This window comes from Tupaia chinensis, unplaced genomic scaffold (assembly GCF_000334495.1).
Source record: "Tupaia chinensis unplaced genomic scaffold, TupChi_1.0 Scaffold141389_1, whole genome shotgun sequence".
NCBI classification, from domain to species: Eukaryota; Metazoa; Chordata; class Mammalia; order Scandentia; family Tupaiidae; genus Tupaia; species Tupaia belangeri.
The window spans coordinates 48,979-59,671 of NW_006201251.1; the positions used below are offsets into that span (position 1 = coordinate 48,979).

Consider the following 10,693-nt stretch of genomic DNA (forward strand, 5'->3'; position numbering starts at 1 on the left):
ATGGCCATGCCACAATCCCTTCTCCTCCATTCCCTTCCCAGGATCTTGAGCATGCACAGACATGTGCCCAGCATGATTTTGAAGTCACTGGATCTGGAACTCAAAGTGCATTCAGTGGGACCAGCAGTTAGTGTAATTGCTATGTCGCTGGACTCCCACATAGTCGACCGTGGTTTGAGTCCTGGACCTGGTGGCTTAAACTCATGCCAGGCATGTGTGCATGTGTGTCCAAGATCCCGAGAGGAGAATGGAGAATAAGGGATTGCAGCATGGCCATCCCCCCTGAGGGGTGATTTATCGCTTTCTGTCTCCCTGTCTCTCTCTGTCTCTCTGGCAAGCGTACACGCCCTATAGCAAAAACCTCTCCAAAAAAGAAAAAAAAAATGTTCATTCAGTCACGTAGGAGTCCAGCAACATAACCACTATGCTATCTGTCTGATTGCATTAGCAAGGACTACCAGTACTATACTGAATAGGAGTGGAGAAAGTGGGCAGCTTTGTTTAGTTCTAGTTTTTAATGGAAAAACTCTCAACTTTTCCCCATTCAGTATGATGTTAGCTATGGGTTTTTTACGTATGGTTTTTATTGTTAAGAAATATCTCTTCTGTGGTGATTTTGCTGAGTCTTAATCAAGAAGAAACATTGTATTTTATCAAACACTTTTTCTGTATTGATTGATATGATTATATTACATTCATGTTTTTCTGTATGTTGAACCACCCTTCCATCCCTGGAATAAAACCTACCTGGTAAGTTTTATAATCTTTTTTATGTGTCATTGAATATGATTTGCTAGTATCTTGTTGAAAGTTTTTGCAGCTATATTCATCAGAGATATTATATTGGTCTATAGTTTTCCTTTTTTTGTTATGGCCTTGTCTGTTTTGGGATGAGAGTGATGAAGCTTTTATAAAAATGAATTTGGAGGACCAGGAAATGACATAATAGTTACATCACTGGACCCCCACGTAGTCGACTACAGTTCGAGTCCCAGACTCAGAGGCCTAAAACATGCAAGGCACATGTGCATGTTTGCCCAAAATCTTGAGAGAAAGGCCATTCCCTCTGTGGGAGGATCTCTCTCTCTCTCTCTCTCCCACTCACTCTCCCTAGCAAGCACACACACCCTATAGCAAAGCTCTCTCTAAAAATAAAAAGAGAAAAGAAAAGAAAATGAATTTGTAAGGATTTCTTCTTTTGGATCTTTTTTCTTTTCTTTTCTTTTTTTTTTTTTTTTTTTTTTTTTGGGGGTTTTTTTCTATTGGGGGTGTGGGCTTGTGTGGCCCAAGATCGCGAGAGGAGAATGGAGGAGAAGGGATTGCGGCATGGCCGTCCCCCCCGGGGGGAGGGGGGGGGGATTTCTCGCTTTCTGTCTCTCTGTCTCTCTCTGTCTTTCTGGCAAGCGCACGCACCCTATAGCAAAAAACAAAAACAAAAACAAACAAAAAAAAAAACTCTCCCAAAAAAAAGAAAAAAGATGCAGGATATAGTTTTTATGCCTTTGAATTTTTAAAGGATTGTTTTGTGCCCTAGTATGTGATTAATCTTTGAATAAGTTCCATGCAGGGTGAGAAAAATTTTCATTTTGTGGTTGTTGGGTGGAGGGTTCTATAGAAGTCTGTCAAGTTAATTTGATTTATGGTATTGTTTAGACCTTTTATCTCTTTGCTTATATTTTATCTAGATAATCTGTCTAAAGGAACTAGTGGGGTATTGAGATTCCCAACAATAAGTGTGTTGCAGTCTCTCTCTCCTTTTAGATTCAGCAGTCTTTCTTTCACATATTTGGGTGCTCCGAAGTTGAGTACATAGATATTTTTGTTTGCTTGTTTGTTTCTTTTTTTTTTTTTTTTTTGAGAGGTTTTCGCTATAGGGCGTGTGCGCTCGCCAGACAGAGAGAGAGAGACATAGAGACAGAAAGAGAGAAATCACCCCCAGGGGGAATGGCCATGCCACAATCCCTTCTCCTACATTCTCCTCTCGGGATCTTGGGCACGTGCGCACACGCACCCGGCGTGAGTTTTAAGTCACCGGGTCCGGGACGCAAACCGCGGTTGACTACGTGGGAGTCCAGCGACATAACCATTACGCTGGTTCCCAGTACATAGATATTTGTAAGTGTTATATCTTCTTGGTGAATTTGCCCTTTTAGTACTATATAGTGCCCTTCTTTGTCTCTTCTTACAGTTTTGTCTTAAAATCCATTTTGTCTGGGATCATAATTGTAACTCCAGCCTTTTATGAGTTTCTATTTGCATGGGAGACTTTTTTTTTTTTTCACTTTTAGTCTATGTATATCTTTATCTATGTGGTACATTTTTTGTAGGAACAGATAGAGGGTTTCTGTTTTTGATCCATTCAGACAGTCTATGTCTCTTGATTGGAGAATTTAATCCATTAACATTAGTGTTACTATAACTATTTGCAGACTTTTCACTGTCATTTTTATTAGCCGTTTTCTTAGTTTTCTGTACTCTTATTTCTGTTTGTGTCTCTTTAGTTTTCCTAGTATAGTACTCCCTCCAGTACTTCAAGAAGAGCTAGTCTGGTACTGGTAAATTCTTTCAGGTTTTGTTCATTGGAGAATATCTTCCCATTTGAAGGATAATTTTTCTGGGTATAGTGTTCTTGGTTAAAACTGATTTTCTTTTAGTGTTTTGCTTATGTCTTCCCATTTTTTTCTTGCCTGCATTGGTTTGGTTGAGAGGTCTGATATTAGCTTAATAGGGTAACCTTTGTAAGTGACTTGATGTTTCTCTCTTGCCAGTTTTACTATCTTGTCTTTGTGATTTTTACTATTCTGGCTACGATGTGCCATATATATATATATATATATATACACATACACACATATGTATGTATATATATGGTTTTTTATATATGTTTTATATATATGTGTGTGTGTGTATATATACATATATATAATGTTTTTGCTATAGGGCATGTGCGCTCACCAGACAGACAAAGACAGACAGAGAGACAGAAAGCGAGAAATCACCCCCCAGGAGGGATGGCCACACCACAATCCCTTCTCCTCCATTCCCCTCTCAGGATCTTGGGCACGCATGCACATGCCCCTGGCATGAATTTAAGCCGCCAGGTCTGGGAACCGCAGTCAACTCCATGGGAGTCCAGCGACATAGCCATTACGCTAACTGCTGGTTCCCTGCTAATTCTTTTTTTATTAATTTTTAATAGAGACCTTTGCTACAAGGCACATGCACTTGCTGCAAAGACAGAGAGTGACAGAGAGACAGAAAGCAAGAAATTACCACCAGGGAGATGATCACACTGCAATCACTTCTCCTCCATTCTCCTCTCAGGATCTTGGTTATGCATGCACACACAGCCAGCATGAGTTTAAGCTTCTAGGCTCTTTTTTTATTAATTTTTAATAGAGACCTTTGCTACAAGGCACATGCACTTGCTGCAAAGACAGAGAGTGACAGAGAGACAGAAAGCAAGAAATTACCACCAGGGAGATGATCACACTGCAATCACTTCTCCTCCATTCTCCTCTCAGGATCTTGGTTATGCATGCACACACAGCCAGCATGAGTTTAAGCTTCTAGGCCTAGGACTCAACCACAGTTGACTATGTGGGAGTCCAGTGACATAACCATCATGCCATCTGCTGGTCCCACTTTTTGCTAATTACTTTGAGTAGATTTCTGTAGCTGCGAGCTCATGTGCTTCTCTTAGTTGTGAATTACTTTTGTGCCAATTTCTCTCTTATATTGTGGTTTTCAATGTAGTATCCACAGGAGGAGTTTTTATTTCAAATTTATGAAGAATTTCTCCCTTTTTGCTGGTGGTTCAGAGAGGAGAGAGGATTCCTCCAAGTCTCACAGTGCTCAGATATTTGGCTACTATAAACATAGACCTGTATAGTCCCTGTGGGAGTGAAGGCTGAGCAGTAAAGTGAAAATGTAAGGAGAAAGAAAAAAAAATTTTTTTAAATCACGCTACACGGGAACCAGCAGTTAGCGTAATGGCTATGTCACTGGACTCCCACGTAGTCGACCGCGGTTCGCGTCCCGGACCTGATGGCTTAAAACTCACGCCGGGCGCGTGTGTGTGCGTGCCCAAGATCCCGAGAGGAGAATGGAGGAGAAGGGATTGCGGCGTGGCCATCCCCCCTGGGGGGTGATTTCTCGCTTTCTATCTCTCTGTCTCTCTCTGTCTGTCTGGCGAGCGCACGCACCCTATAGCAAAAACCTCTCCAAAAAAAATAAAAATCATGCTGCACAAGCATAATGTGCAAACTGGACAAGGGGCTTCAGAGGGAGATGTCTGCTTAAGAAGTCTGTAATTTCCCTTTCCTATGTGGAGAGGAGTATAGCAAAGAGTTAGCAAAATAAAGAAAAACTCTGCCTACCTTATAGCTCTGAAACTGCAATGTAAAGTTAGAGGTCTGGGGCTGAGGCTGGGGCTAGTTCAACTCTGACTCTGGTCCCTGGCTGGGCAGGTAATTTATTTTTTAAAAAATCAAGAAAAATGGGGGCCAGCAAGTGGCACAGTGGTTAAAGTGCTGGACTCCCACATAACCAATCACAGTTCAAGTCTTGGACCTAGCAGCTGGAAAATGATGCTTAGCATGTGTGTGTGTGTGTGTGTGTTTGTGTGTGTGTGTGTGCGCCTAAAAAAAATCCTGAGAGGAAAATGGGGAACAAAGGATTGCAATGTGTCCATCCCTAATGGGGAGAAATTTCTCACTTTCCTTCTCTCCTCTCCTCTCCTCCCCTCCCCTGTCCCGACCCTTGGACAGTCGAACAGGTTCCCTGGGGGATGGAGGGAGAGATGGGACAAACACATGCACACACAATACGAGGTGCCAATCAAGTCTTCTTCTTCCTCTGTCTTCCATTTATTGAGGAAAAATGGCGAGTTATATACAGCTGGTGGGCACCAATTGGTTGCCCGAAATGCAAATGAGATAGAACAGCATGAACCAATCATTGGTGTGGGTGGATCTCTCCCATTGCCTAGAAATCCAACCACTTCTGGAGAGAACGGTTGGTCACATGATTTCTGAGAAACGGTTTGCTCAGTGAGGAAGTGAAGCCTTATGGTTTCCAAGATGGTGGATAGCTCAAGATGGCTTCCGTATGCAGTGCCCTCCACACTCCCCTCCCCTTCTCTCTCTCTTGTTCTCTCTCTCTCTCTCTCTCTCTCTCTCTCTCTAAACAATGGAAAAAAAAAAAAAAAAAAAAAATCAAGAAACAAGAGCAGAGTCCTGACAGTAGAGAGCTTTAAAATGCAACACTATATGGGACAGAACCACATGGGGAGTCTGCTGGTTCCTTCCAGAGACCTCTCTGAGAGTGCCAAGCATATGTGTGCCTATTGTCTCAGCTGGCTAAGGCTGGGGGTGATCATGGCATCAAGACTTTGTTGGGGGAACCAGCAGTTAATGTAATGGCTATGTCTCTGAACTCCCATGCAGTTGACTGCGGTTCGAGTCCTGGACTCGGTGGCTTAAACTCACGCCAGGCACGTGTGCATGTGTGCCCAAGATCCCGAGAGAACGAAGAAGAAGGGACTGTGGCATGGCCATACCCCTGGGGGGTGATTTCTCGCTTTCTGTCTCTCTTTCTGTCTTTTTGGCAAGCACAAGTGCCCTATAGCAAAAACCTCTCCCAAAAAAAAAAAAAACAAAAAAAACAAAAAACGACTTTGTTGGGGAGCTGTGTCCCTCCCCCTTTTTCTCTCCCTCTTTGTGTCTCCTTTTTCTCTGTCTCTCTGTCTCTCCCCCTAATGAAATAAACTTCAAAAAAAAATATGGGCAGATAAAAGGAAAGGTAAGATGATGTCACATTTAGAGAAGGAGGTATATGTGGTAAGACATCACTTGATAAAAGAAATGAATGAGTGCACAAGAACATCCCCTCGATGCCCTTTTGTCTGCACCCACATCCAGTCTGTCAGCCCTACCTCAGAACAATCCTAACTCAGCCACTCCTCCTTGCACCTTTGCTGCCATCTCCTGAGTCTGCCCCCTTGGTGGCACCTGGCTTATATTAATGGTCTCCTCACTGGTCTCTGTGTCAGCCCCTGGCTCTTTTAACATTCTTAACTCAGTAGCCAATGTGAGCTTGTTAAATTATCTCATCCCCTCTTCAGACCTCCCACAAACACTTCCAATCTCACCCCAAAGCCCCACCAGACCCTACTCAATCTGACCTCATGCTATTTTTCTATCATCTAATGTGCTCCTTGACTCTCATCTCATTCTGCTTCTGCTGCATGAGGACCCTGATCTCTCAATCTTGTTCTCGCTCTCTTTCTCTCTCTTAGGGCAGGTGTCCTCATCAGAGATAGAAACAGAGAAGTACCCCTCAGTGTGGCATGGTCACTTCACAGTCCTTTTTCTTCCATTTCTCTGTCCTGTCAGAATTAGGGGCATGCACACACACATATCCAGTGTGTTTTCAAGTTTCTAGGGCCAGGATTTGAACTGCTGTCCACATGGAACCCTACTCTATATGCATAATGACTACCCGTTGTGCTACTGGGAGGACCCCCTTTGATACTCTCTAAACGTAGCAAATGCACTTTCATTTGAGGACTTTGAGCTTTCTATCTTCTCCACCCTAACTCAGTCCCACACAGTGATCTATCTAAAGTTGCATACTGGGGCCAGGAAGGGGCACAGTGGAAATACAACTGGAGCCACATTGTAAATGCCCTAGATTTGAGTCCTGAGGCCTCCCTGTATTTTGGACCTTTTCTCCCAGGTCTTGTTTTATTTTCTTTTGTCAATATGTGAGTATTTTGTGTAAATCGACACTTTTGTTTTTGTAGGTATTGCAAAGTGGGGAGTTTATTGAAGGAGAGGGAAGGAAGAACAGAGTTCCCAAGAAAGGAGGGGTCCCAGAAAATGGGTTGCCAAGGAAGAAGGGGTTTTTATTTGGGTCAGGAAGGGCTCAGGTTCTAGGTGGAGAAATCAATACTTTGAACCTGCAAAGGTAAGGAATATTAACTCAGTAAAAAGGAAATTTGCGTTGTTTTCTTGAAATGCATGCTATGAGGGACCAGGAAGTGGTGCTGTGGTAACACAACTGTACCCATAGGGAAAGTCCTGGGTTGGTGTCCTGAGGCTTCCTGTACACACTGGACATGTTTTGTGCTGGTAATCCCAACTGGCTGAGACAGGAGGTTGATTGCAGTGTAATGACCCTGTTGGGGATGCTTCTCTCTTTTTCTGTCTCTTTCTCTCTCATTGAAGAGATTTTAAAAAGAGTTATAATATTATCAGTGCTATCTTAATGAAGTTCTGTATTAGGTACATGATGTTACTGAGGAGGAACTGACCAATTCTGTTAAAACGAAAGGGGAGGATTGGAGCACCAATGAACAACACTGGGAGAGGACTGATGAAAGACAGCTGAAGCATAAAGGGGGGAGGATTATACTGATATAGTCCCCTAAATGCAGTCTATAATAATATCTTGATAGTCTGTGGCAACATGAAAAAATAAGGACAATGTATGAGTCTTTGTATAAAACTAAATTTATCCTAAAGATTTACCTTTATTCTGAAATAATATCTTTCTTATCTTGTTTGTTAAAATTCACTTTTCTTTATAAAATGGTGATGATAGTAAGTTTTCAACTTTTTTTTTCTTTTTTTCTTTTTTCTTTTTTTGGAGAGGTTTTCGCTATAGGGCGCGTGTGCTCACCAGACAGACAGAGAGAGACAGAGAGAGAGAAAGCAAGAAATCACCCCCAAGAGGGGATGGCCACGCCGCAATCCCTTCTCCTCCATTCTCCTCTCGGGATCTTGGGCACGCACACACGGGAGGATTGGAGCACCAATGAACAACACTGGGAGAGGACTGATGAAAGACAGCTGAAGCATAAAGGGGGGAGGATTATACTGATATAGTCCCCTAAATGCAGTCTATAATAATATCTTGATAGTCTGTGGCAACATGAAAAAATAAGGACAATGTATGAGTCTTTGTATAAAACTAAATTTATCCTAAAGATTTACCTTTATTCTGAAATAATATCTTTCTTATCTTGTTTGTTAAAATTCACTTTTCTTTATAAAATGGTGATGATAGTAAGTTTTCAACTTTTTTTTTCTTTTTTTCTTTTTTCTTTTTTTGGAGAGGTTTTCGCTATAGGGCGCGTGTGCTCACCAGACAGACAGAGAGAGACAGAGAGAGAGAAAGCAAGAAATCACCCCCAAGAGGGGATGGCCACGCCGCAATCCCTTCTCCTCCATTCTCCTCTCGGGATCTTGGGCACGCACACACACACACCCGGCATGAGTTTAAGCCACCGGGTCCGGGACTCGAACTGCAGTCAACTACGTGGGAGTCCAGCAACATAGCCATTACACCAACTGCTGGTCCCAAGTTTTCAATTTTTAAAATAGCTTTTACTTTGCCAGAAAGAAAGGCATAAACAAACAAAAAAAAGCCAACACCACCTCTTGTTATTTTCCTCATCTGTTTTCTTTCTGGAAAATACACAGGTCCATGAAAATTCCAAATCTGGACTGTAAAGTAATATGTGATTCAATGTAATTTAAACAAGATTATGATAATAATAATAATACATTTTAAAAAGATAGACACGATTTTAGATGAACACAAAACAACATGTTTATAAGATGGTAGAAAATGATCATTAAGTTACAATAAATGATTTAATCACAAAACATATGTGGAATAGGTAATAATAAAAACAAATATGACATAAGAAAAAGAGTTCCAAATCTGGGAAGCATGCTAGGAGATGACCTTTACAACTTTGCCTTTATAGCCTGTTAATTCCATGGGTTATCACTGTGCAAAGAACCTGCCTTGAGTAACGGAGAAGCCTCACCTCCACTGGGCATTGTGCCCGAAGGGGTGTGGTTGGAAGCTGGGCAGGATCCCTCTAGGCTATCTCCATAAAAGGTGCAGTGGGTCACCCCAAGTCAGGAGCCTTTGCAGAGAAGGCCTCCAGTCTGCACCCCTTTGGTCTTTCAGCACCAAGCCTGGGTGGAGAGAGAACCCGTGCTGGAAAGAAGTGCTGCAGATCTGTAAATGGAGAGGCCCAATTTCAGCTTAGGTCCATTTTTTGTTCCAGAGATGTATGAGATAAAGAGAAAAATAAGAAAAAATATATATCCAAGAGGAGTGACCTCATAATGAAGTGCTGAAGCCTTGTCCATTGGGAGCCCGATACCACATGGCTTACTGTGGTTTGAATCCCAGACACCGTGGCTTGAAAAACTTGCTGTGTGTGTATGCATGTGTGCCTCAAATCCAGAGAGGATGGAGAAATGGAGGAAAAGGATTGCAGTATGACCATGTCCCATTGGTGGTGCTCTCTCTATATTTCTCTACCTCCCTTACTCTCTCTCTCTTTCTCTCTAAGTGCTTGTGACCTTTGACTATTAAAAAATGAGGCAAGGGAATCTTTCAGTCTTGATAGGACTGAGCAAGGGTAGGGCGGGGATGTGGAGGAAACAGTTGGTGGAGACAGCAACCTTCTTATTTTCTTTAGATTTCAATGACCCGTCTCAACTTTCTGCTGTTTCTCATTGTGGCCACCAAAGGGTGCAGTGCAGGTGAGTCATGCCCTTAGGAGCAGCAGTGCCCACAGCCCACCTAGGGTTGCTCCAGAACAGGACTAGGCTGGGTTGCTCCTGGAATCATGGTCTCTCCTGAGCTAAAGGGGATGTCTTTGCGAGGAACTGAGGTCACTGGGTGTAAGCTGAGTGCTGAGCTCTGGCCTCCTGTGGAGTCCAGCCAGCAGCGGGGGGGGGTGTGTGTTAGTTGAGGCACATCCAAGGACTGGCTCTGTGTCCATGTGGTCCTCAGGGGTTCCAGTAATACTGTACCCTCCCCCAGTCACTCCCTGCTCCTGTGGTCTTGGCCTCGGGATTGCCACAGAGTAGCCTAGTCTGTTTTGTGTTCAGAAACTTTCTTTCGTCCTCTGAGTTTACCTCTTTTTTATTGTTTTTTTCTTCTCAGTATAATTTTCTGTTTACTTGTCACGAACTCCGTCTCAAGGTAAACTCTTGGGGAGATTTTAATTCCTTTGAATCCCGAGTGCTTGGGGGAGGGCCTATCACACCCAGTAGTTTCACACGGAGGCGAACTCTCATGCATTATGCTGGTGTTGAAGGCTAGGCTGGAGGGGCTTTAAACTCATATATATAAATTATCTCAAGGCTGTACAACCCAGGAAGTGAGGCTCTGCTGTGGTAGTGGCATAGGTGATAAGAGTTTGAGACAAGTGATAAGAAGAAACTGGGCTGGGAACCAGCAGTTAGCGTAATGGCTATGTCGCTGGACTCCCACGTAGTCGGCCACGGTTCACGTCCCGAACCTGGTGGCTTAAAACTCACGCCGGGCGCGTGTGCGTGCGTGCCCAAGATCCTGAGAGGAGAATGGAGGAGAAGGGATTGCGGTGTGACCATCCCCCCTGGGGGGTGATTTCTCGCTTTCTGTCTCTATGTCTCTGGCTGGCTGGCGAGCACATGCGCCCTATAGCGAAAACCTCTCCAAAAAAAAAAAAAAAAAAAGAAGAAGAACAGGCTGGGTTTTGTGTCACACCTGTGTTGAGAATAAAACATTGCATCTTCTCCAGCTGCGGCCAGTTCTGCTCCCAAGAAATGGACCTGCTCATCCTTGTCCTCATCTAAGCCCAGAAGCTGCAAGGAAATCCAAGACAGGTGACGCAGTGCCC

General features: G+C 43.3%; 1 pseudogene; it reads left to right on the plus strand.

Annotated features, from left to right (window-relative positions):
• The first annotated feature begins 9,325 nt into the window (after positions 1–9,325).
• The window catches only part of LOC102493350 (intelectin-1-like), an 8,736-nt pseudogene continuing 7,368 nt past the window's right edge, over positions 9,326–10,693 (plus strand).